The sequence below is a fragment of the Sapajus apella genome, unplaced genomic scaffold, assembly GCF_009761245.1.
Source record: "Sapajus apella isolate SASKATOON/1434 unplaced genomic scaffold, GSC_monkey_1.0 scaffold5, whole genome shotgun sequence".
Taxonomy (NCBI): Eukaryota; Metazoa; Chordata; class Mammalia; order Primates; family Cebidae; genus Sapajus; species Sapajus apella.
In genome coordinates, this window is record NW_022436945.1 from 37,858,018 (window position 1) to 37,884,987 (window position 26,970).

Here is a 26,970-nt window from a genome sequence, read left to right on the forward strand (position 1 = left end):
TCTATGGCACATTCACCCAATGGGTTATTATATAGCTATAAAAAGAAATGAGTAATAATACACCACTAAGGAGTGATCCTCAGAATATTTCAAGTAAAAAAAAAAAAAGTATATAGTATCCTATCATTTATATAAGAAAGGAGAAATATGAATATATAGCTTGCTTATATTTTTCTTAAAAAAACAAACTAAGGTTTCTAGAATACAATGACTTATACAGAGGAGAAAACAGAATTCAACTTTAGAACTATAAAACTATTATACATGATTATAAAACAAAATCACATTTAGAACAGTTATTAAATATGAAAGAAAATGAACTTAACTGTATATCCAGTTGATGGCATAACTATACAGAGAACAATGATTAAGACTAACTTAAATGGTGTGATATATCTGAGAGGAGGTCCCATGATCACACTTCCTGGTAGTCACACCCTTAAGTATCAACCTCCTTTCTTTTTTTTTTTTTTTGAGACAGAGTCTCACTTTGTCGCCCAGGCTGGGGAGCAGTGGTGTGATCTCAGTTCACTGCAACCTCTACCTCCCAGGTTCAAGCGATTCTCCTGCCTCAGCCTTCTGAGTAGCTGGAACTACAGGCACACGCCACCACTCATGGCTAATGTTTGTATTTTTAGCAGAGACGGTGTTTTGCTATATTGGACAGGCTGGTCTTAAACTGACCCAAGTGATCCACCTGCCTCGACCTCCCAAATTGCTGGAATTATAGGCATGAGCCACCGCACCCAGCCTCATCTCCTCTTTAGTGTAGACTGAATTGAAAGTCTTGATTCTAAGAATAGAATTCAGCTGAATACCTATGTTCCTACTATCATTATTCACAATAGGCAAAACGTGGAAAGAACTCAAATTATCAGTGGATGGATGAACAAAATGTGGTATATAAATACAATGGGATATCATTCAGCCTTGAAAAAGAATGAAATTCTGACACACACTATAACATGAATGATCTTGAAGACATTACCCTGGGTTAAAAAAAACAGTCACAAAAGGATAAATACTGTAATTACATGATTCCACTAGAGGGGTCAAACTCTTAGAGATAGAATGGTGGTTGTCAGGTACTGGGTGAAGAAGAGGATGGGGAGTTATTTAATGGATATACAGTTTCATTTTGTGAAGATGAGAAAGTTCTGGAGATGAATGATGGTAATAATTGCGCAACAATGTGAATGTATGTAAGGCCACTGAATTGTACACTTAAAATAGTTAAAATGTTAAGTTTACATTATGCACACTTTACTATAATAATTTTTCGAAAAGGATGCAGCAGGTGTGATGAGCTGATACTCTAAGAATAAACTGCAGAGGGCCAGGCACGGTGGCTCACGCCTGTAATCCCAGCACTCTGGGAGGCCGAGGCAGGCGGATCACGAGGTCAAGAGATTGAGACCATCCTGACCAACATGGTGAAACCCCATCTCTACTAAAATACAAAAATTAGCTGGGTGTGGTGGCGCATGCCTGTAGTCCCAGCTACTAGGGAAGCTGAGGCAGGAGAATTGCTTGAACCCGGGAAGCAGAGGTTGCAGTGAGCTGAGATTGCACCACTGCACTCTAGCCTGGTGCCTGGCGACAGAGCAAGACTCTGTCTCAAAAAAAAAAAAAAAAAAAAAAAAAAGAGTAAGTTGCAGAAAGAGCACGGTTTCCATCTTGGATGCCTTCTCTCCCTTGCTCTGAACTAACAACGAGCTGCCCAGGTTGTTAGCTGCCCTACGGAGCATCAAGGAATTGATCTCTGGCCAACAGCCACAAAGGACCTGAGACGTGCCAATAATCACAAGTGAGCTTGAAAGCACCCCAAAAGGTTGATCTTTTTTGTGCCCCTTTTACTTGAGTCTTGGGATGAATGCAGCCCCAGAAGATACTTGGATTGCTACTTTATGAGAGACTCAGAGCCAAAAGCATGAGCTCAGCTGCACCCCAAAGAAACTGACTCACAGCAACTATGAGATAATAATGTCACTGTGTTAAGACACTAAGTTTCAGGGTAGTTTGTTATACAGTAATACATAATAATATACATAGTAATTTGACTAAACATTGCTAAGAGAATGTGCTAAGTCCAAACCAATATTGCAAATTCTTTTTATTTTTTTAATTATTTTTATTCTCTTCATGATTTTTTTGTAATATGAACATACAGAAGTAAAAATTCTATTTCTGGGTATATACCCAAGAAAAAAAAGTACACAGATCTGCACAATTTTCTCATGATTTTTTTAAAGGGTCTTAAGGATACATACTGAAATACTTCTAAATAAGATGTATGATGTCTAGAATTTGCTTTAAAATAATATAGGAATGGGAGAAAAGTTGGTGGGGAATAAATAAACAATTTGGGCATGACTTGATAATTACTGAATCTGGGTCTGAATACAAAGGGATTGGTTACACCAGTCCATTTACTTCTGCATATGTTTCTCATTTTCCACAGTAAAAATTTTAAATAAATAAGACAAAACATTTCTTTTACAGACACAAGAAAAAAAAAATCCTGAAATAAAAAGAACATCCTATTTCTAAGACTTTAGAGAAGAAACTGTTCCAGGTAATAATGAGGTCCAAGGCAAGAAGTGATTAAAAGTGAAAAGTAAGAGAACTTTCAGGCTCCAGTCCTGGTAGACTAATGCTGGCTTTAGCTACCTGCCAAAGAATCACACACTTCTCCCAAATTTGTTTCAAAAAATGTCTGTATTTCTTTTTAAGAGACACGGTCATGCTCTGTCACCCTGGCTGGAATGCAGTGATGCAATCACAGCTCACTGCAACCTCAACCTCTTGGGCTCAAGCAATCCTCCCACCTTAGCCTCCCGAGACACGGTCTTGCTCTGTCACCCTGGCTGGAATGCAGTGGCGCAATCACAGCTCACTGCAACCTCAACCTCTTGGGCTCTAGCAATCCTCCCACCTTAGCCTCCCGAGTATTTGAGACTACAGGTGTGCAACTATGGCTGCTTTTTAAATTTTCTGTAGAGATGGGGTCTTGCTATGTTGCCAGGCTGGTCTCAAACTCCTGTCCTTAAGTCATCCTCCCACCTGGGCTTCCCAAAGCACTGGGAATAGAGGCATGAGCCATCACACTCTGCTTCAAAAGGTATGCGTTTTTATAAAAGGTACCAGAACCAGAATCACCAATCTAAGATGTAGTGACCGTGGAAAATTGCTAATGTGAAAATAATGGATGCTAGACACATTAAGGAAGCATCATGGGAGCCACTAATATGATAGAAGAGTGGACGGAAAGAGAGGGTCTGAGTCAAATGAGGAAAGTCCTCAAGGTCAAGGAAAGAAGAAGAAGAATGTGGAAAGAAAGACACTAATTTCAAAACAGAAAGATTAACTGAAAAATGTTCTCACAGTGGAGACCTTATTCTCGCCCCCTAATTCAGCAAAAATAGATCTAAAGTGTCTCTATCAGATAGGTTAGGGAAAAAGAGAAAACATACCCTCAAAAAAACCAAAAATCTATCAATTTGTTCATTATAGTTCATATATTGTTGGGATTATGAAAGCACCAAAAATCCTCACAAATCATTTAATCTAATTTACTCATTTCACAGATGAGAAAACTGGGTCTACCAAGGCTAATTAACCAGCACTCAACAAAACTATGCAACTAATGATTAGAACTAGAGCTAAAATGTACCCCAGTTTTCACTCTATCTACCTGCCTTTCATCCTTATCTAATACCACAGTTTCCATTTGATAACTTACTTCTCTATTATGCTAAATGTCATTATACATTTTCATTCTTAAATAGTAGGCATTGGTTGACCGACTGGCTCAAAATGAGCCTATTTCAATCATTTTCTTTTAAAGATCTCCCATTTCTGCTCAAGTTTACTTCCCCCCACCCACCTATTGTTCTGAGTAAATCTCAGAGATGTCTAGAAAATTTGTTAGCTAACTGACATCTACACTTGCAAAAAAAAGTCAGAATATGAAAAGGCACACATAGTGCTATACTATAAAAAGAAGAGTTGGCATTGCACACCTCTCTTATCATCTCTATGAATGTACACATAATTTTCAAATGCCAGGAAGTAGGAGGGTATTCTTCAACCAATGGGCTCAAAATCCCTAAACAGATAAGACAGTAACGGCAGGCTGCGGTGGCTGGCTCATGCCTGTAATCCCAACACTTTGGGAGGCCAAGGCGGGCGGATCACCTGAGGCCAGGAGTTGAAGATCAGCCTGACCAACATAGTGAAACCCCGCCTCTACTAAAAATATAAAAATTAGCTGGGCATGGTGGTGGGCACCTGTAATCCCAGCTACTTGGGAGGCTGAGGCAGGAGAATCACTTGAACCCAGGAGGAGGAGGTTGCAATGAGCCAACACGGTGTCACTGTACTCCAGCCTGGGCAACAGAGCGAGATTCTGTCTCAAAAAAAAAAAAAAAAAAAAAAAGACAGTAACAAGATAAACTATCTCAGCCTTACAGTAAGAGACTATAGAGTACAAATAAAGGACATAAAGTGCACAGGCATAAAGTTGTTCACATATGTTTCTATTCTTTACAAACCATGCATGTTCTGTGCACAGAATGTAATATATAAAAAGTGTTTTGAAGTCTCAAAAAACCTCATGTTTTTGCTACTTTTAGATTTGATTTAGAAAAAATTAGCAAAAAATGTACAGGTATTAACCCATATACAATAAAGGTAAGAAGGCCTAGAAAAGAGGAAAGGCTATCCAAACAACAATTATTTTACAAATTTCTATAATTCTGTTATTCTTATTTGTAAAATATACTTGTCCTTACCACTCAGAAATGGTTGTTGAGGCACAGAGTTTGTAGAAAAGACACCAGGTTTGGAAAGGATCCATCTAGAAGCTTTTTCGATCTGGAGCTTGTACTTTATAGGCACTCCGAGTGGGCACACTGGTGCAAAGCAGTAGTGAGTGAGTCACTGTGTGTGAAGCAGAATATGGAATGTTCTATGCTGGAAGATTAAAAAACAGGAAATACGGTTATTAGTAACAGTCATGCTTACAACATGTTAACATTTTAGCAGCTTCCATATAACATATATTACTAATCAAAATTCTGCACGTTCCTCAAAGGTTAAACATGACCCAGCAATTCCACACGCAGGTATATATCCCAAAGAAATGAAACCATATCAACACAAAAATATGAAAACAAATGTTCATAGTAGCATTATTATAATGGCCAAAAGGCAGAAATAACCTAAATGTCATCAGTTGATGAATTGATAAATAAAATGTGGTATATCCACAATGGAATATTATTCTGCCATGAAAAGGAATGAAGTACTGAGACATACTATAACATGGGTGAATCTTGAAAACATTATGCTAACTGAAAGAAGCCATTCACAAAAGGCCACATATTATATGATTCCAATATAAGAAATGTCCATAATAAACAAATCTAACAAAGAGAAAACAGGAAAGTGGTTGCCTAGGACCCGGAGACAAAAGATAGATGGTGACTATTAATAGGTACAGGGTTTCTTTCAGAGGGTGATGAAAATGGTCTAAAAATCTATTATAGTAATGGTTGCACAAATCTGTGAATATAAAAAAGCCTCTAATTGTAGGCTTTATTTATTTGAGAAGGGGTTTGACTCTGTCACCTAGGCTGGAGTACAATGGTGCAATTATAGCTCACTGCAGCCTCAAACTCCTGTGTTCAAGCAATCTTCCTGCCTCAGCCTCCAGAGTACCTAGAACTACAGGAGCATGCCACCATGTCTGATTAATTTTTTTAATCTTTTGTAGAGATGGAGGTCTTGCTGTGTTGCCCAGACAGACCAGTCTCGATTTCCTGGCCTCAAGTATTCCTCCTCCCTTACCTCCCAAAGTACTGGGATTTCAGGCATGAGCTACCACGCACGGCCTTAAACTGCACACTTTAAATTAGTGACTTGCATGGCATGTGAATCTCAATAAAGCTGCTACTTTTAAAAAACTACAGTCTATAACTTCCTAACTACTAACCAACATCTGATACATTATTCTATATCACCTTATAACTCCATATGAAAAAAGCATTGAATGCAATGATAAAATCATTCTTGTCAATCCTAAAACCAAGGACAAGCAACAAGTTCTGAGCTTCGGTTTTTTTGTGGGGGAAAGCAGAGCCCTCTCTGGTACACCGCATCATTTTTCTCCCAATAACAGAGTTGCATGCTACAGCAAATTGTGTTTACTTTAAAATCAGTTTATGTCCACTGTGCTTACTACAATTACATAGTTCAGTTACATATTACATCAAAAATGAGTGCAAAAATAAATGCTTTGTCTCTAAACATTGTCGTGTAATTTAATTAAGGCAAGTCACATTAAAAACATTTTAAAGAAAATGTCTTGGCTACACATCAAAAGACTGGTGAAATATAAGCATTCATACACTTACAAAATATTTAAGGTATGTATCTTTCTTTCTCATTTTCAACAAACATTCTATTTAGCCAACCCAACCACAGGTATATTATATGGCCAATATTGTGTAAGAGAGCTTCTACTCTATACGTTATTTGCATAAAAGATGAACAAAAGTGCACTACTATTATTCCACGTCACACTCTAAAGTGTGACAATTGACTCTAGTAAATTTGAATTCTCTCTTACAGAAGTTGAAACTTGTCTACTCTTCAAGTCCCCAGGCCCATTACAGTCCCACACTCTATACAGATACCTTCATCTGCTAAACTAAAAAAGGTTGCCTAATGTCAACCCTTGAAATTCAATTCAAGACTGCTAAGTCCGTCCTTGTGCTCATAGGCTCTATGTGTGAAGGCATTTTTTTTCCACATATCTCTCGGAATCCTTCCTTTTCAAAGCTACATGTGACCTACATATTCAGGTGATCACTATGCTCCCCCTCACCACCCACCCACACACACACACACACACACACACAAGTGTTACAATCATGCCCCATAGACTCCTCCCTTCCACTTCATTTCCACTTACATTTGTGCTTCTCCCTCTCACCTCCCAACTTACTCCTCAACTATCAGCCATTTGCACTCTGACCCCAACTACTTCCTAATGACTGCAAAAAAATTCCAAGTGGTCACTCTAACTGGTCTCTGGCCTCCCCTCTCACTACTCCAATGTGTTTCAGATATTGCTTTGTAATGCATAACTCTGATCACAAAAACCCCGGGCTTGGTAATTCAATGGTGCCTCCCAATGCCTACAGAATACAGTTCAGGAATTCATTAGCCGCGTCAAGATTCTAATGGAAGAGACTACACTGCCAGCCCATCTCCCGAATGTTATCCAGACTTCAGTCAGGATGAACTCTTTGCTCTGTGCAAATATATCCCATGCCTTCCTACACACAGATCTAATGCATGCTTTATTCCATCTGGAATGCCCTCCCTTCGTTTCTATGTATTGAAATCCCTCTAAAATCACTTTTAAAATAGAAAGTCACTTATCCACTCAGAGCCTCAGGTTTCTATAAAATGATAATACCACCTTCAAGGCTGCTGTATAAAGATGACAAACCATTATTCGTATTAAGTATTGTTAAACGTAAACTTAGAATAATTGCTGGTAGATAGATAATACTCAGAAAATGTTGTTACTCTTGTTGACTAAACACCATAAGTGATCAATAAATATATCATAAATTGATAAAACAAAACGATAGAAATATCTTTTCCAGCCACACTGTGCTCTTTGCTCACCAATCAGCAGTTTAAGGTTTGACACCTCTGGAAGTTAAGATGATAAAAATTTCTAATAACGTTTTCATTTTATGGGACTCTCACACAGATTCATGATGCAAGAACAACCACCTTCTATTTCATGATTTAGTCAGAAATAACTGGAATAACTTGATTCACTGATTCCTACCAAAATGGGAGGAGTGGAGCAAGGCTTACCAAAATAATTTTATCACTTACTTTTTAAAATTGCAGTAAAGGCCAGGCACAGTGGCTCACGCCTGTAATCCCAGCACTTTGGGAGACCAAGGTGGGCAGATCACGAGGTCAGGAGATCAAGACCATGAAACCCCATCTCTACTAAAAATACAAAAATTAGCTGGGTGTGGTGACATGCGCCTGTAATCCCAGCTACTCAACAGGCTGACGCAAGAGAATCCCTTGAACCCAGGAGGTGGAGATTGCAATGAGCCGAGATGGCACCACTGCACTCCAGCCTGGCGACAGAGAGACTACATCTCAAAAAACAAAACTATAGTAAAATACATAAAACATATAATTTACCATCTTAACTATTTTAAAGTGTACATTAAAGGCTGGGCATGGTGACTCACACCTGTAATCCCAGTGTTTTGGGAGGCCAAGGTGGGTGGATCACAAGGTCAGGAGTTCAAGACCTGCTCAGCCAACATGATGAAACTCCATCTCTACTAAAAATACAAAAAATTAGCCAGGCGTGGTGGTGCGCACTTGTAATCCCAGCTCCTTGGGAGGCTGAGGCAGGAGAATTGCTTGAACCCTGGAGGTGGAGGTTGCAGTGAGCCAAGATTGCACCACTGCACTCCAGCCTGGGCGACAGAGCAAGACTCCATCTCAAAAAATAAAATAAATAAAATTAAAATATAAAAATTAAATAAAGTGTACATTAAATACATTCACACTGTTGGGCAACCATCATCACCACCATCCATCTCCAGAACTTTTCATCTTACAAAAGTGAAACTCTATACCCACTACAGTCAACCCCATTCTCTCTGTCACAGCCTGGCAGTCACCATCCTATTTTCTGTCTCTATGAGTCTGACTACTCTAGTTACCTTACATAAGTAAAATCCTGCAATGTTTGTTCTTTTGTAACTGGTTTATTTTACTAAGCATGATGTCCTCAAGATTCATCTATATTGTTATTAACTTTTTCTGTAAGAACTCCAAAACCACACAGGGTCATAGTTTAAACATACTCCAGCTGAGGTAGATTCTATGGCACTACACCACAGATTTGGAAGATTCAAATTACAGAAAGAAAGAGAAAAGGAGAACAGCATGTACTTATTAGGTATGTTGCCAGTTACTCTGCCAGGTGTATTTCACACACAACTTAATTAAGTCCAAACAACTCTAAAGAGGTAGATGATTATTATTCCCAACTGACAAATGAGAAAAAGATTCAGAAGAACACATAATATCAAGTAGACGTCCCATGTCACTATCCTATTTCCATTTTGTTTTCATTATAGAACTCATCATTATCTAACATATACTTGGTTTCATATACTTCTTTAATTCCTTATTGCCTTTCTCCCTAACTAGAATATAAGCACCTAAGGCCACTGTATCCTCTAAATCAGGCTAGAATCAGACAGGTAGAGAGTGGAGGGTCAGGAATGAAGAATTACAAACCAAGTAATGTTATAAGGGAAATGTCCCACATGTGCACACTTTTTTGTGCACATGTGGAACGTTTTGTTTGTTTTTTTATTGGTTGAGTTTGGCTGCACATGGTGGCTCACACCTGTAATCCCAATACTTTGGGAGGCCAAGGCAGGAGGATCTTGAGCCCAAGAGCTTGAGGCCAGCCTGGCAACATAGGGAGACCCCATCTCTATAAAAAATTAAACAAATAAAAATAAAAAATAAAAGGTTGAGGTCATTACCCTAGTGGAAAGGTCACATTTATACAATAAAATTGTGTCTACGATATACATAGCTTAAAACTTGAACATCTTATCATCTCTAACTACTGTTCTGAGACTCTTGCCTCCATATGTACAGTACATTTCTCTCTCTCTTTTTTTTTTTTTTTTTTTGAGACAGAGTCTTGCTCTATACCCCAGGCTAGAGTGCTGTGGCACAATCACTGCTCACTGCAACTTCCGCCTCCCTGGTTCAACCAATTCTCCGTGCCTCAGACACCCACCACCACACCTAGCTAATTTTTGTATTTTAGTAGAGACAAGGTTTCACCATGTTGGCCAGGCTGGTCTTGAACTCCCGACCTCAGGTGATCTGCCCATCTCGGCCTCCCAAAGTTCTGGGATTACAGGTGTGAGCCACCGCACCCAGGCCATATGTATGTTTCTTAGATGCTCAGAAATGGGGATTTTTTTTTTATGGCCAAAGATACATTTAGATGTGTTTTTGTTCTGGTTTTTGGAGCGGAGAGTTGAGTAAGGTATAGAAAATAAAATTCCTTGGTCTCCAGTGAGCCCAAATTCTATCAACATATCCTTGTCTTCTGTGAATTTTTGTTGTTCTTAATCAAACTACCTGAGGAATTCTTCTCTGCTTTCTGGCTGAGATCAAGGGTAGTGCCTGAGGACTTTACTACTAAGCCTGAATTAACAATGGGAGGCAGATACTAAGTTGTGATAGTCTATTTACAATATATGCTCATTAGAATAGTAACTATATTTATAGAAATACAGATTTCCTTCCTCTGCTTCAGAATAAAAGTAAATATTCCTACTATCATGCATTGCTACATTCTCTCCACTAACATTTGTTAAAACTTTTTGTTACCAAAAAATTAATGACTGAATACATACTAACTTTCTCAAGCTACATTTCTCCATAATCAACTACTTCTATAATTAGAAAAATCTGAAATGTTATGATGAAAAATCAGGATTTTTAAGGGCTTTCAATGAATAAATTCTCATTTGTAACATGTCTACATTTCCCATAACTTATTGTTTGCATAATTTCTTCTGATAACAGTACAAAAATATGTTAGTCATAAAAGGAGTACTGTGTTTACAAAATAATGTTATCGTCACTGATGTAACAAGAAGTCAGGGTTTCCTTTTTGTGGTAAACAATGGGCTTTGGGAAGCACATTCCCTGTTAAATGTCTTTTGCATTTTTTATACACAACTGGTTCAACTTCCTAATAATCACCATTTACCAGAAATGTGAAAGATAAAAATCCATCATGATACACAATAAGACCAAGCAAGCCAAAAGGAGAAAAATAAAATTATAATGGCTCCCTGAGGACACAGAAGTAGAAAATACTTCCAAATCAACACTACTCATCTCTTAACTACCATTTTAAACTGAGAATATCAGTTTCAAGGTGACAAAAATCTCACATCTTTTTTTCTCCCCTCCTAAGGAATCATACCGTCAGCAAATTCAACTATCCTCCTTGGACGTCTAAAGGACCTCAAACTTAACTGGTTTTTTGTTTTGTTTTTGAGACTGGATCTTGCCTTGTCGCCCAGGCTGGAGGGCAGTGGTATGATCACAGCTCACTGCAGCCTCAACCTCCTGGGCTCAAGTGATCCTCCCACCTTAGCCTCCTGATTAGCTCCAACTAAAAGCACATGCCACCATGCCTGGCTAAGTTTTGTATTTTTAGTAGAGACAGAGTCTCACCATGTTGCCCAGGCTGGTCTCAAATGCCTGGCCTCAAGCAATCCACCCAGCTCAGCCTCCCAGAGTCCTGAGATTACAGCCATGAGCCACTGTTTCCAGCCTTAACTCTTAATATACCAAAATCTTTGCCTGCTCCCAGCCTTACTCCTTACTAAATAATACCGTTCTGATTTTAGTTGCTAAGGCCAAAAACCTAGCAGTCACATATATTTCCTTTCTTTCCTTCACACCCCCACATCTAATCCATCAAGTTCTGTCAACCCTATTTTCAGAATACTGTATATCCTAACACAGACCACTTCTCTCCAGATCCACTGCTGCCACTCTAGACACAGCCACCATTATCTTTGTCCAAACAATTCAAGGAGACTCTTAGCTGATGATATTCTTGCATCTACTCATTTCCCACTTCTCTGCCTAATAACCAGAGTGATCTTTTAAAAATATAAATAGCAAGGCATGGTAGCTTACACTTGTAATCCCAATACTTTGGGAGGCCAAGGCAGGAGGATTATTTGAGCCCAGGAGTTTGAGAATAGTCGGGGCACTATAGCAAGACCCCCAACTCTACAAAAAAATAAAAATAAAATAAAATAACAAAAAATATGAGGTGGGCACAGTGGCACATACCTGTAATCCCAGCTACTTGGGAGGTTGAGACAGGAGGGTTGCTTTAGCCCAGGAGGTCAAGACTTTAGTGAACCATGATCTTGCCACTGTAATCCAGCCTGGGAGACAGAGCAAGATCCCATCTCAAAAAGTAACTTGAATTTGAAATTACAATTTAAAAATGAACAGAATATAAATGTATTCGCTCCACCAATGCTCAAAATCCTCCACTAGTTTTACATAAAATACAGGGGGAAAAGTCCATGGTCAAATGTCTCTGACTTTCCTTTTCCCCTATTCTAGCCACACCAGTTTTCCTGCTATCCCTCAAACTCAAGTTTATTTCCATGTTAGGCCTGTGGGCTTGCTAACCCCTCTGCCTGGAAACCTTTTCCCTTCAGCATGGCTTGCTTCCTCCCTTCATTCCGATCACTGCAAATAATACCCTCCAAAGAGGCCTTCCCACATACCCTACCTAAAATAACAGACACCATCACTCTCTAAGCAAACTTAATTTCTCATCATGGAATTTATCATCCAATATTTGTTTACTGTTTCTCTACCTGACTAAAAGGCAAGCTCCAGGAGGGCGGAGGCTATCTTGCAGATATTTATAATCCCCAATATCATCTCCTGGGTCACAGGAACTCAATAAACATTTGTTGATTAAACAAATGATGCCCGTGATAATAAATGATAAGAAAAAAAAAATCAGTATGCAGACTTTCAAACAGTTAATTCAATAAAATGCATACATTTCCACTGTGCTGCCTTTAGAGGACTTTAGAACAGCGCCGAATGACAGGGAAAGGGAGGGAAACATGTTGCCTTCAGCACATAAATCCAATATATTTGAATACCTTATTTTACATCCATGTTGAGATGGAACCTAATGTCTCCAAAAAACAGATTTGGAACTGTTTTTCTTCCTGTTAAATACTGGAATCAAACTTTATCCAAACAAGCTTAAAAGGAGAAGCAATATTCAGATGATAACCTAAGAATACATATTTGATTTAGCTCCCTGTTCCATTATCCCTCAAGATGATTAAATCAATATAAAAGAGAAAATTCAAGCATCATTAGAAATTAGAAAGAGGTCTCACCCCTCACCTGAAACTTTGAATTTTCACAAAGACATTTTAAGGTAAGAGAAAAGGGAATCAATCTGCCCTTATATCAGCCATGTCTGCTGTGCTCCACTCCGCAAGCCTGCCCACCAGGCTACTCCACCAAGGTGAGGCCCAGAAGAAAATGGCCCACACTTAATCGCTCCCCTCTATCAGATTCTCTGCACTAAATACTGACTGCAATCTTCAACAGACTCCATCTATCCTCTGAGAGAAGGAGAGAATACAATCTCATGCCAAGCTGTGATACAGTCTGTGCTATTTATCAACACTCTTAATGTGTGCAGTTGTACCCCCTTATCCGGGGTTTCATTTCTCAAGGTTTCAGTTAACCTCAGTCTAAAAATATTAAATGGAAATTTTCAGAAATAAACAATTCATAGGTTTTAAATAGCACATCATTCTGAGTAGCGTGATGAAATGTCACGCTGTCCTGCTCCATCCCACTCGCCTGGGACATGAATCATCCCTTTGTCCAGTGTGTCCAGGCTGTCTATGCTACCCACCCTCTAGGCACTTAGAAGCAGTCTCAGTCATCAGATCCACTGTCACAGTATCACAGTGCTTGTGTTCAAGTAACCTTTATTTTACTCAACAATGGTCCCAAAGCACAAGAGTAGTGATGCTGTCATACTGTTATAATTGTTCTATTTTATTGTTAATATTGTTGTTAATCTCTTACTGCACCTAATTTAGAAATTAAACTTTATCAGAGGTACATATATATGGGGGGGAAATGTAGTATACATAGGATTTGGCAGTATCTGAGGTTTCAGGCTTCCACTGGGGTCTTGGAACACATCCACCGAGAAGGGGAAACTACTATATAGGAAAAAAAAATCACCAATCTTATGACAAGAATTGGCAGATACAGAGGACTGGTGAAATTCTCAGAATTTTAGAGATAATGATCATGAAATTCTTAACAAAGATGTGAAAGGCAAAACTACTTGCTTTTCTAAGATAGTTCTTTTTCTGGGGGTAAGTGGTGGGATAGTCAGCTTACCAAACCAGCATCTGCAATCAGGGTTAGAGACGGTAAGACGCTCTCAAGAAAACACAAACCAAGTAATCAGAAAAATTAAGATACAGAGGTCATTAACAGCATTATCCATTTTCCCCTCTCCTTCTGGGCATGATGAAGGATTTTACTTTCCTTTTCCCTCTTGAAGTTAGACACAGTCATGTGACTTGTGTTGGCCAATGAAATGTGAGTAGAAGTGACCTATACACGTCCACAGATGTATTTAATTGTTGGGCTTTGAACCTCTCTCTTCTGCTGTCTCAGTAATTGATGACTCATTTGTTCATACAGAGCTGCAATGCTTGCCTTTACAGGAAAGATAACTTTCCCTGAAATGTACAAACTTGATATGAATGAGAAATAGTAATCTTTGTGTTTTAACTGACTGATAACTGGAGAATTGTTTTCTTATTGCACCATAAGCTAACTTAGGTTAACTAGCATATTAGTTATTTGAAAATTCCAAGGCTGGGTGCGGTGGCTCACACCTGGAATTCCAGCACTTTGGGAGGCCAAGGTGAGTTGATCACATGGTCAGGAGTTTGAGACCAGCCTGGCCAATATGGTGAAACCCCGTCTCTACTAAAAATACAAAAATTAGCCAGAAGTGGTAGTGTGTGCCTGCAGTCCTAGCTACTCAGGAGGCTGAGGCTTGAACCCAGGAAGCCAAGGTTGCAGTGAGCTGAGATCATGCCACCACACTCCAGCCTGGGCAACAGAGTGAGACTCCATCTCAAAAAAAAAAAGAAAATTCCAATAAAATTATCACAATTCAGCAAATCAAGAAAATCTGATAGGGGCAGATAGTTTCAGAGATGGACAGAAAAACATGCAAGTATGACATCAATAATGAGAAATGGATTATAACCACAGAAATAAAGGTTTTTCTTCACGGAATGTGTCTTCGGAATCGATAATCTCATCTCAATTTTTAAAAATGTTTAAAAATTTAGTCTGCTAAGACTACCTCTGCAAGGATGCACCAGAAACTTATTATATTGTTTGCTTCCAGAAAAGAATACTGTATAGCAACTTAAAAAAAAAATGGGAAAAAGAGAATTCTGGTTTCTGATCTGACCTGAAAGAAGCTTGGAAGTCATCATTCCAAAATAAGTAAAAAGCAGAACAAACTGAAAAAAAAATCAACAACTCATCTTAGATCCTTAAAAGAAATGAGGTTAACAAGACAAACTACTGCCCCCAAAGTTGGAGGCACATACAGAATGATACAGAGAATCACAACTTACCAGAGCAGAAACTGAAACCCAGGGAAGGAAAACCTGACCTGTAATTGACAAATTATTGGAGGATCAGTGTGGAGAAGTCTGAGAGTCAGAAACTCCAGAGGACCAAGTCAGAAGGGGCCTCTCACATTTTATCTCACTTTTACCTCCAGGTCTCACAGTGAATATCAGAAAAATCTCCCCATACTTCCAACAGAAAGAGAGGAAAAACAACCACTTTGAAATATACCACAACATTCTGTTTTTAACAAGGCTTGCCCTCAGGAGAAGCTATTTAGTGAGAGACTAACCTGCTGAGGTGTCAACAGGGCCTAATTTGCAGGTAGAGAAATACCTAATCCCAGTCAGCGTTAGCCTTCCATGTGGAGGAAAAGAAATACCTAACTCTAGCCAGTTCTAGCCTTCCATGTGGGAGGCAGAAAATACCCAACTCTGCCTGCTTTAACTATCCTGTCCCACCTAAGAGGGTAGGTGTACTGAAAAGCACTTGTGAAGTTAATAATCCAGAGACACAGCCTCACCAAAAGTCTGAAATCTAATCATAGGACTATAGAAGGCTTCCCCTTCCACACCTTACCACCACATTATAAAAGCCTGTATAAACAGTTCCTTTTACACAGTACATCATGTCTAGCTAGAAAGAAAAAATTACAAGGCAGACTAAAAGGCAAACAACACAGTCTAAAAAGACAGAGCAAGCACTGAAACCAGACTCAGATATGGCAAGACATTGGAATTATTAGATCAGGAAGTGAAAACAACTCTGATTAATATGCTAAAAGCTCTAATCTGAGATTGAAGATATCTCAATAGTAACCTCAAAAACTGGAAAGCAATGAGAAAAAAGAATGGAAAAACAAAAACCGCGGACACAGCATAAAACCCAGGAACTGTGGGACAATTACAGTGATGTAACGTGTGAAATGGAAGTACCAGAAGGAAAGGAGAGGAACCAAAGACACACTTAAAATAATAATGATTGAGAATTTCCCCCAAATTAACGTCAGATATCAAACCAGGTATCTAGGAAGCCAAGAGAACACCGAGCAGGGTAGATGCCTCCCCCACCAAAAAAAGCAAACAAAAAATTTACACTTAGACATACCAAATCATATCCAAATACAGAAAATCTAAGATTTAAAAAAATCCAGAAAGAAGCCAGCAGATAAAAACACCTTACTTATAGAAGAACAAAGGTAAGAATTACATCCCCAGAATTTCTCCCTAGAAACTATGACAGAAAAAAGTGGAATGACATATTTAAAGTGATAGGAAAAGGCCAGTTGTAGTGGCTCACACCTGTAATCCCAGCACTTTAGGAGGCCAAGGTGGGCAGATCACCTGAGGCCAGGAGTTCAAGACCACCCTAAACAACATGATAAAACCCCATCTCTACTAAAAATACAAAAATCAGCTGGGCGTGGTGGTGGACAACTGTAATCCCAGCCACATGGGAGGCTGAGGAAGGAGAATAGCTTGTACTTGGGGGGGTGGAGGTTGCAGTGAGCTGAGATCATGCCATTGCAGGCTAGCCTGGGCAACAGAGCAAGACTCCATCTCAATAAAAAAAAAAAAATAATGAGAAAAAAACCCCACCAGCCTAGATTTCTGTATCCTATGAAATTATCCTTCAAAAGTATAAAAGAAATAAAAACTTCCTCATAGAAACAAAAATTGATAGAATTTGTTGCTGGTGGACCTGCCTTGAAAGAAATGTTAAAGGAAAAGGAAAATTATACAGTTAAGAAACTCAGATCTGCAAGAACAAACCCTAGAGAAGGAACAAGTGAAGGTAAAGTAAAAACTTTTCTTTTTGTTATTACCAATTAACCTACCAGGAAACAGTTGTTCAAAATAATAGCAACAATGTATTCAGTTATGTATGCATACCTATGCGTCTGTGTGTGTGTGTGTGTGTGTATGTGTGTGCATGATTATGTATGCTTATGTAGAAGTCACATGTATCAGCAATGATACAAAGGAGAGGAGGGAGGAAACGATTATTTCTATAAGATACTCATCTTCTGATGAAGTAGTAAAAATGTTACTTTTAAGTAACACTATACCACTAAATGTATGTTGCAAGCAACCACTTAAAAAAGCAACAAAGAAATATAATTCATATACCAAAAAAGGAAAGAAAATGGAATCATATAAAATACTCAATTAGAACCACAAAAGCCATAAAAAGAGTAGAAGAGAAAAATAGGAACAAAGAACAAGCCCAACACATTGAAAATAATAACAAATATTGTAGATATTAAACCAACTACATCAATAATCACTCTAAATATCAATGGTCTAAATTCACTAATTTAAAGAAAGATTGTCAGAGTGCATCAAAAAAAAAAAAAACAAGACATAACTATCTGTTATCTACAAGAAACCCACTTTAAATATAAAGACAAGTATAGATTAAAAGCAAATGGATGGAGAAAGAGATGCCATGCTAACACTAATCAAAAGAAAGTGGGACTAGCTATATTAATTTCAAACAAAGCAGGCTTCAGAGCAAGGAAAGTTCTACAAAGATAAAGATTAGCATTACATAATGATAAAGGGTCAATTATCCAAAATGACATAACAATATTTAATGTGCATGTGTGCCTAACAACAGAGCAACAAAATGTGAATGAAAAACTGATAGAATTACATGGAAAAACAGATGAATGCACTATTACAGTTGTAGACTTCAATATTCCCCATTAAAAGTAAACAGTTCAGAATCAGAAGGAGGCAGCATATCAGTAAAGACATAGCTGAACTCAACAACACCATCAATCAACTGGATATAACCAACATCTATGGACTAATTCAACAACAGCAGGTTGCACATTCTTCTCAAAGTCACATGGAACAGTCACCAAGATAGAACACATTCTGGGCCATAAAACAAAATGGAAAGAATACAAATATATAATAACTGCTCTCAGACCACAATGAAATTAAACTAGAAATCAACAACAGATAGACAGGTGGAAAGCCCCAAAATACTTGGAGATTAAACAACACACTTCTAAATAACACGAGTCAAAAAAATAAATCTCAAGAGAAATTTTAAAGTATTTTAACCGCAATAGAAATGAAAATACAACATCAAAATTGTGGAATGCAACAAATGAAATATGTAGGGGGAATTTTGCTGCATTAAATACATACATAGAAAAGAATAAAAATCTAAAATCAATAATATAAGCTTCTACCTTAGGAAACTAGAAAAGGAAGAACAAATTGAATCCAAAGTAAAGAGAAGAAAAATAAAAATTAGAGCGGAAATCAACGAAATTGAAAACAGGAAATAGAGAAAACCAAAAGCTAGTTCTTTGAAAAGATCAATAAAATTGATAAGCTTCTAGCAGGTTAACTAAGAAAAAAAGAGACAGGACACAAATTACTAATATTAGAAAATGAAAGCAGAGACAATACTACAGATTCCATGAACATTAAAAGGATAATAAAGAAATACTACGAACAGCTCGGGCACAGTGGCTCACGTTTGTAATCCCAGCTCTTTGGGAGGCCAAGGCAGGTGGATCACCTGAGGTCAGGAGTTCAAAACCAGCCTCTCCAACATGGTGAAACCCTGTTTCTACTACAAATACAAAAATTAGCCAGGCATGGTGGCAGGCACCTGTAATCTCAGCTACTTAGGAGGCTGCGGCAGGAGAATCGCTTGAACCCAGGAGGTGGAGGTTGTAATGAGCCGAGATCACGTCACTGCACTCCAGCCTGGGCAACAGAGTGAGATTTCATTTCAAAAAAAAAGAAAGAAAGAAATACTATGAACAATGTGATCAATAAAACTGATAAGCTTCTAGCAGGTTAACTAAGGAAGAGACAGGACACAAATTACTAATATTAGAAATGAAAGAGGGGGTCGGGTGTGGTGGCTCACACATGTGATCTGAACACTTTGGGAGGCTGAGGAGGGCAGATCATCTGAGGTCAAGAGTTTGAGATCAGCCTGACCAACATGGCAAAACCTGGCCCATCTCTACTAAAAATGCAAAGCTTAGCCAGGCACACTACTTGGGAGGCTGAGGCAGGAGAATCACTTGAACCCAGAAGGCAGAGATTGCAGTAAGCCAAGATCATGTCACTGCACTCCAGCCTGGGCAACAGAGCAAGATCATCACAAAAAGAGACAGAGACAGGGGAGAGAGGGAGAGAGGGAGAGAGGGAGAGAAGGAGAGAGGGAGACAGAGAGAGAGAGAGAGAGAGAGAGAATATATCAATACTAGAGATTCCATAAACATTAAAAGAATAATAAAGGAATACTATCAACAATGCTTTGCCCAAAAATTTGATTAACAAAATTAAATGAGCCAATTCCTTGAAAGCCACAATCTGCCAAAATTCACATAAGAATAGGAAATCTGAATTGACCTATATTATTAAAGCAATTGAATCAATAATTAATAACTTTCCAAAAGAGAAAGCACCAGGCCCAGAGGTGTTCACTGGTGAATTCCACCAAACTTTTAAAAACAAATTATACCAATTCTCTACCATTTCTTTCAGAAGACAGAAGCAGAGGAAATACTCCGAAACTCATTCTATGAGGCTAGTATGAGGCTTAGTACAGACTTAACATCTATCATGAACATAAATCCAGTTACCTTCAACAAAATATGGGCACGCTAAACCTAACAATGTAATAGGAAAATTATATACCACAACCAAAGGATTTATCCCAGATATGCAAAGCTGGCTCAACATTTAAAATCAATTAATGTAGTCCATCACGTGAACAAGCTAACAAAGAAAAGTCACATGATCATATCAATAGATGCGAAATAAACATCTGACAAAATCCAGCACTCATTCATGATAAAAACTCTCGGTAAATTTAGAGGGAAATTTCCTCAACTTGACAAATAATATCTATAAAAAACCTACTGCTATCATCATTCCTTTATTTACTTTTTCTTTTTTTTTTTTTTTTTTTTTTTTTTTTTTTTTGAGACAGAGTCTTGCTCTGTTACCAGGTGCCAGGCCAGAGTACAGTGGCGCAATCTTGGCTCACTACAATCTCCACCTCTTGGGTTCAAGCAATTCTTCTGCCTCAGCCTCCCTAGTAGCTGGGACTACAGGCGCACAACAACCATGCCCAGCTAATTATTGTATTTTTTAGTAGAAATTGGGTTTCGCCATGTTGGCCAGGATGGTCTTGATCTCTTGACCTCGTGATCCACCCACCTCAGCCTCCCAAAGTGCTGGGATTACAGGAGTGAGCCACCGTGCCCAGCCACTATCATCATTATTAATGGTGAGAAACTAGAAGCTTTCCCACTTAGATGAAGAAAAAGAAAAGGATGTCCCCTTACTACTCCTTTTCAATATCATACTAGATGTCCTAGCTAATGCAATAAAACAAGGAAAGGAAATAAAAAGTACATAGATAGAAAAGGAAGAAATAAAATTGTGTTTGTTCACTGATGACAGGATCATCTATGTAGAAAAGCAAAAAGAATTAACAAAAAAAAATTCCTGGAACCAATAAGCAATTATAACAAGGTTGCAGGATACAATGTTAACATACAAAAGCCAACTACTTTCCTATAAACCAACAATGAATGCACAGAATTTGACATAACACAATAAATTTATGTTAGCATCACAAAATATAAAAAACTTAGGTATAAACCTAACAAAATATGTATAAGACCTATATGAGGAAACTACTAAACTCTGATTAAAGCAATCAAAGAATTAAATAAATAGATATTCTATGTTCATGGATAGGAAGACTCAAGCTTTTGTTGTTGTTTCAAAGAGATGGGGTCTCACACTGTTACCCAGGCTAGGATTCACAGTGCAATCATAACTCACTGTAACCTCAAGCTCCTGAGCTCAAGTGATCCTCCAGCCTTAGTCTCCCCAGTGGCTGGGTCTACAGGAATATGCCACCACACATGGCTAATTTTTTTTTTCGGGGGTGGGGGGTTGGTATAGACAGGGTCTTGTTATGTTGACCAGGCTAGTCTTTAACTCCTGGCCTCAACAATCCTACTGCCTATGCCTCCCAAAGCATTGGGATTACAGGTGTGAGCCACCTCCCCCAGACAGGAAGACTCAATATTGTTACAATGTCAGTCCTTCCCAACTTGAGGTATAGGGTCAATGCAATCTCAATTAAAATTCCGGGAAGTTATTCTGTGAATATTGACAAACTGATTCTAAAGTTTATGTGAAAAGACAAAAGACTTAGAATAGCCAACGCGATGGAAGGTAAGAACGAGGTTGGAAGACTAACACCACCCAACCCAACACTTACTATAAAGCAACAGTCATCAAGACAGGATAGCATGGGTGAAAGAACAGATAAATAGATCAATGAAACAGAACAGAGAGCCCAGAAATGTACCCACATACACATATCAACTGGCTGGGCAGGGTGTCTCACACGTAATCCCAGCACATTGGGAGGCTGAGGCAGGTGGGTCACTTGAGATTAGTAGTTGAAGACCAGCCTGGCTAACATGGCGAAACCCCATCTCTACTGAAAATACAAAAATCAGCCAGTATGGTGGCGCATGCCTGTAATACCAGCTACTCGGGAGGCTGAGACAGGAGGATCGCTTGAACCCAGGGGGTGGAGGCTGCAGTGAGCCGAGATCATGCCACTGCTCCAGCCTGGGTGACAGAGAAGGACACCATCTCAAAAAAAAAAAAAAAAAAAGGTTTCAACTAATCTTCGATAAAGGGGCAAAGGCATCACAAAGGAGAAAAGATAGTCTTTTCAACAATTTGTGCTGAAACAACTGGACATTTGCATGCAAAAAAAAAAAAAGAATCTAGACACAGACCTTAAACTCTCCACAAAAAAATTAACTCAAAATGAATCACAGACCCACATCTAAAATATAAAACTTGAAAACTCCCAGAAGAAAACATAGGAACAACTCTAGCTGACCTTGAACTGGGCAATGGCTTTTTAGATATGACACCAAAGGCAAGATCCATGAAAGAAAACCAATTAGCTGGTATCAGGGTTTGAATGTCTGTCCCCTCCAAAACTCCCGTTGAAACTTAATCCCCGATGTGGTAGTATTAAGACATAGGGCTTTTAAGAGGTGACTGGGTCATACAGGCTCTCGCCAAAGTTCTTGGATTAATAGATAATGGATTTATGGGTTAATGGATTAATGGGTTATCATGGAAATAGAACTGCTGGATTTACAAGTAAAAGACCTGAGCTAGAACACTCAGCCATTTGATACCCTGTACCACCTTGGGACTCTAGAGTTCCCACCAGCAAGAAAGCCCTCATAAGATGTGGTCCCTCAACCTTAGACTTCTCAGGTCTTACAACAGAGAAACAAATTCATTTTCTTCATAAATCATCCATTTTCAGGTAACCTGTTAGAAGCAATAAAAAACAGACTAACATACTGGACTTCATTAAAATTAAAATTTTCTGCTCTGTGAAAGGCACTGTCAAGAGAGAGACTGAAAAGACAAGTCACAGACTAGGAGAAAATACTTGCAAAACCTACAACTAATGAAAAAGTAATATCCAAAATACATAAAGGACTCTTAAAATTCAACAATAAGCAAACAACCAATTTTTTTTTTTTTTTTGAGATGGAATCTCACTCTGTCACCTAGGCTGGGATGCAGTGGCAATCTCCACTCCCTGCAACTTCCACCTCCCAGTTAAAGTAATTCCCCTGCCTCAGCCTCCCAAATAGCTGGGACTATAGGCATGCACCATCACGCCCAGCTAATTTTTTCTATTTTTAGCAGAGACGGGGTTTTACCATGTTGGCTAGGACGGTCTCAATCTCCTGACCTCGCGATCCACCCACCTCAGCCTCCCAAAGTGCTGGGATTACAGGCGTGAGCCACCACACGCAGCCCACAACCTGATTTTTTTAATGGGCCAGACACATCACCAAAGATATACTTATGGCAAATGCACGTGCAAAGAGATGTTCCATTATCATACAGTATCAGAAAAATGCAAATTAAAACCATAATGAAATACCACTACACACTTAATAGAATGGATAAAACCCAGAGCAATGACCAACCAAATGCGGATGAGGATATGAGGCAAGAGAAATTCATTCACTGCTAGTGGGAATGCAAGATGAAACAGCCACTTTGGAAGACAGTTTGGTGTTTTCTTACAAAACTAAACATATTCTTAACAAATACATCCAGCACTTACTCGTTGTTATTTACTCAAAGGAGATGAAAACATATTTCCACACAAAAGCCTACATATGGATGTTTATAGCAGCATTATTCATAACTGCCAAAATTTTGAAGCAAACAAGACATTGTTCCATCGGTGAACAGATCTGAGGGGGAAAAAAAAAGCAAGCAGTGGTACATTCAGACCATGGAATATTTTTTAACACTAAAAGGAAATGTGCCATCAAGCCATAAAAAGCCATGGATGCCAGGCGTGTGCCTCACACCTGTAATCCCAGCACCTTGGAAGGCTGAGGCAGCCAGAATACTTGAGCCCAGGAGTCTGAGACCAGCCTGTGCAACATGGTGAAGACCCATTTCTATTTAAAGAAATAGAAAAATGGCCAGGCGCGGTGGCTCATGCCTGTAATCCCAGCACTCTGGGACGCCAACGCGGCCGGATCACGAAGTCAGGAGATTAACACCATCCTGGCTAACACTGAAACCCCGTCTCTACTAAAAATACAAAAAATTAGCTGGACGTGGTGGCACACGCCTGTACTCAGGAGGCCGAGGCAGGAGAATCGCTTGAACCCAGGAGGCGGAGGTTGCAATGAGCCGAGGCTGTACCACTGGACTTCAGCATGGTGACAGAGTGAGACTCTGTCACCAAAAAAAGAGAAAGAAAAAGAAAATTTTGCTAGGCACGGTGGCACATGCCTGTAATCCCAGCTACTTAGAAGGCTGAAGCAGGAGAATCACCTGAGCATGGGAGGTGGAGTTGCAGTGAACCGAAATGCAACCGCCATACTCCGTCCCAGGCAACAGAGCCAAACCCTGTCTCAAAATAATAACAATAATAAAAAGACATGGAGGAAACTTAAGTGTATATTACTAAGTTAAAGAAGCCAGCCTGAAAACAGACTGGATGATTTCAACTCTATGACATTCTGGAAATGGTAAAACTATAAGGAGAATACAAACATCAGTATGTTGGGGCGGGGAAGAGAAAAACAGATGCAGCACAGGGAATTTTAAGTCAGTGAGCTACTTTGTATCCTATAATTGTGGATACATGTCATTAGAAGTTTGTCCAAACCCATAGAGTGTACAACACCAAAGAGTGAGCCCTAATGTAAACTATGGACTCTGTGTAACAATGATGTATCAATGTAGCTTCATCAATTGTATCAAACTGTAGCAAAATGAAAAACCCCTCTGGAGGGGGATGTTGACAATGGAGGCTGTACACGTATGGGAGCAGGGAAGAAATAGGAAGTCTCTGTACCCTCCTCAATTTTGCTGTGAACCTGAAACTACTCTGAAAATTTGCTTTTTTTTTTTTTTTTTTAATGAGAAAGAGAGTTTTTTGTGTACCTTTTAAAGTTTGACAATGTTAATTTTTACTAGCACGAAGTTGTACTTAACACAATTTAGAATCTTCATTTTACTTAACCAATCAGCACATATAACACTGTTGACCTTGAAACTGTTCCCTCATTTGGTTTCCAGGACCTGACACTGTGGAAGTTTTCCTCCTAGTGACTTCACTGTCAATCTTCATTGCTAGTTCTTCTCCCAACTTCATCATGTTGGATGACCCAGGACTCAGTCCCTGGACCTCTTTTCTACCTATACTCCAACTTATCCAGCCTCACAGCTCTGAATATCATCTTCATGGTATTTAAAATAGACTGATATTGTCAGTTATTCCCTACTATAACAAACCAACTCAAGACTGTTATCCATTCTTAACATTATGTACAGACTAGCACAATCTAATTCAGGCATTATTCACCCCTGAACAAAATAAAATGTTCTCAGGTACCACCACTAACCCCCCAAAAAAATCCAATTATTAAAATGACATACAATACCAATTTTTACAGAAATTTCAATTTGCCAAGAATGATTGTATTTGTCCCACCCTTTTGAAAGGTAATCTGAAATTTGTTTTGCTTGGAGATGAAGTTTTGCTCTTGTTGACCAGGCTGGAATGCAGTGGTGTAATCTCAGGTCACTGCAACCTCCGCCTCTTAGGCTCGATTCTCCTGCCTTAGCCTCCCAAGTAGCTGAGATTACAGGTGTGCACCACCACACCTGGCTAATTTTTTTTTTCTAGAGATGGAGTTTTACCATGTTGATCAAGCCGGTTTCAAACTCCTGATCTCAAATGATCCACCCACCTTGGTCTCCCAAAATGCTGGGATTACAGGCATGAGCCATGGCAGCCAGCCAAAGGTAGAAAAGTAGAACAGTGAATTAGGGCAATGCTAGCATATATATTTAAAGGTATAAAAGTACAAAGAGCATTGAATTTACAAGCCTTTCACTAAATTCTTACCTAGGTGTTACTTTACCTAGAAAAGCATGTCATACCAGAAAATCCCAAAACCAGAATCAGAACTGTAACAACTACAGGTGTTTAAGTTCAAATGGGCTTAGAGATGACTTAGCTAGTTTTTTCAAGCTTTTTTGTTTAAATATTAAGCTTCCATATAAGGACTCAAGAAAGGAAACCTGATGAAGCTAAACTTCTTTTTTTAACAAATACAGAAACTTACAGCCCATAAATGTTTACAGACTTGCCCATGTATAAAGCTCACACTGGTAATACCAAGACCAGAAAGTAATTATCCTGTTCCCTAATTCAATGTTCTTTCTACTTTTCTATCTTTAAAAATCTCAGTAAATACTTGTGTGGTGGTTAATTTTATGTGTCAACTTGGCTAGTCCCACATGTTTGGTCAAACATTATTCTAGATGTTTCTGTCCAGATATTTTTTACATGGAATGAACACTTAAATCAGCAGACTTTAAGTAAAGCAGATAACTCTCCAAAAGGGTGGGCTTCATCCAATCAGTTGAAGTCCCTGATAGAGAAAGACTGACCTTTTCAGAAAGGGGAATTCTGCTAGTAGACTGAATTGCAACTCTTCACTAGGTCTCCAGCCTGCCAGCCTACGCTGTAGATTTTGGACTTGTCAAGCCTCCGCTATCACTTGGGCCAATTTTTAAAAATTTAGCAACTCTCCCTTTCCCTGTCTCTTTCCACTACCCCCATATACATGTGTACATGTTTGTGCACACACACACATTTTTGGTTCTGTTTCTCTGGAGAAGCCCAACAACCCATCTAGATAAATTTCTGTAATTAATAGGTCAGTAAATGTATTTACTAAGAATGCTAAGAAACCCTGTGATCAAATATATAGAAACAATACAAATTAGTGGGGGAGGGGTATAACCGCTAATAAGTAAGAATTTTATTTTGGGGGGGGTGACAGAAATATTCTAAAATTAGATAGTCGTGACAGTTTACACAACTCTGTAAAAATACCAAAATCCACTGGATTGTATACTTTGCAAAGTAAATGTTACGGTATATGAATTGTATCTTAATAAATTATATATTGTTGAAAGAAAGGAGGGAAGGAGGAAGGAAGAAAAGAAGGAAAGAAAGTCAGTCAGCCTGTGAAGGTAA

The 26,970-nt window shown here is 38.8% G+C and overlaps 1 protein-coding gene across 4 annotated transcripts in view; it reads right to left on the bottom strand.

The window, feature by feature from the left end:
* Nucleotides 1–26,970, bottom strand: part of FRYL (FRY like transcription coactivator) — a 272,517-nt gene that overhangs the window by 211,874 nt on the left and 33,673 nt on the right. For 3 of the 4 annotated variants that reach the window (XM_032274136.1, XM_032274133.1, XM_032274135.1), the window contains exon 2: nt 4,794–4,974. The gene's annotated coding sequence lies outside the window, so the exon portion shown is untranslated. Of the gene's footprint in view, nt 1–4,793; nt 4,975–11,967; nt 12,011–26,970 lie in introns of those variants that run through there. The other variant, XM_032274134.1, reaches the window with a different exon arrangement.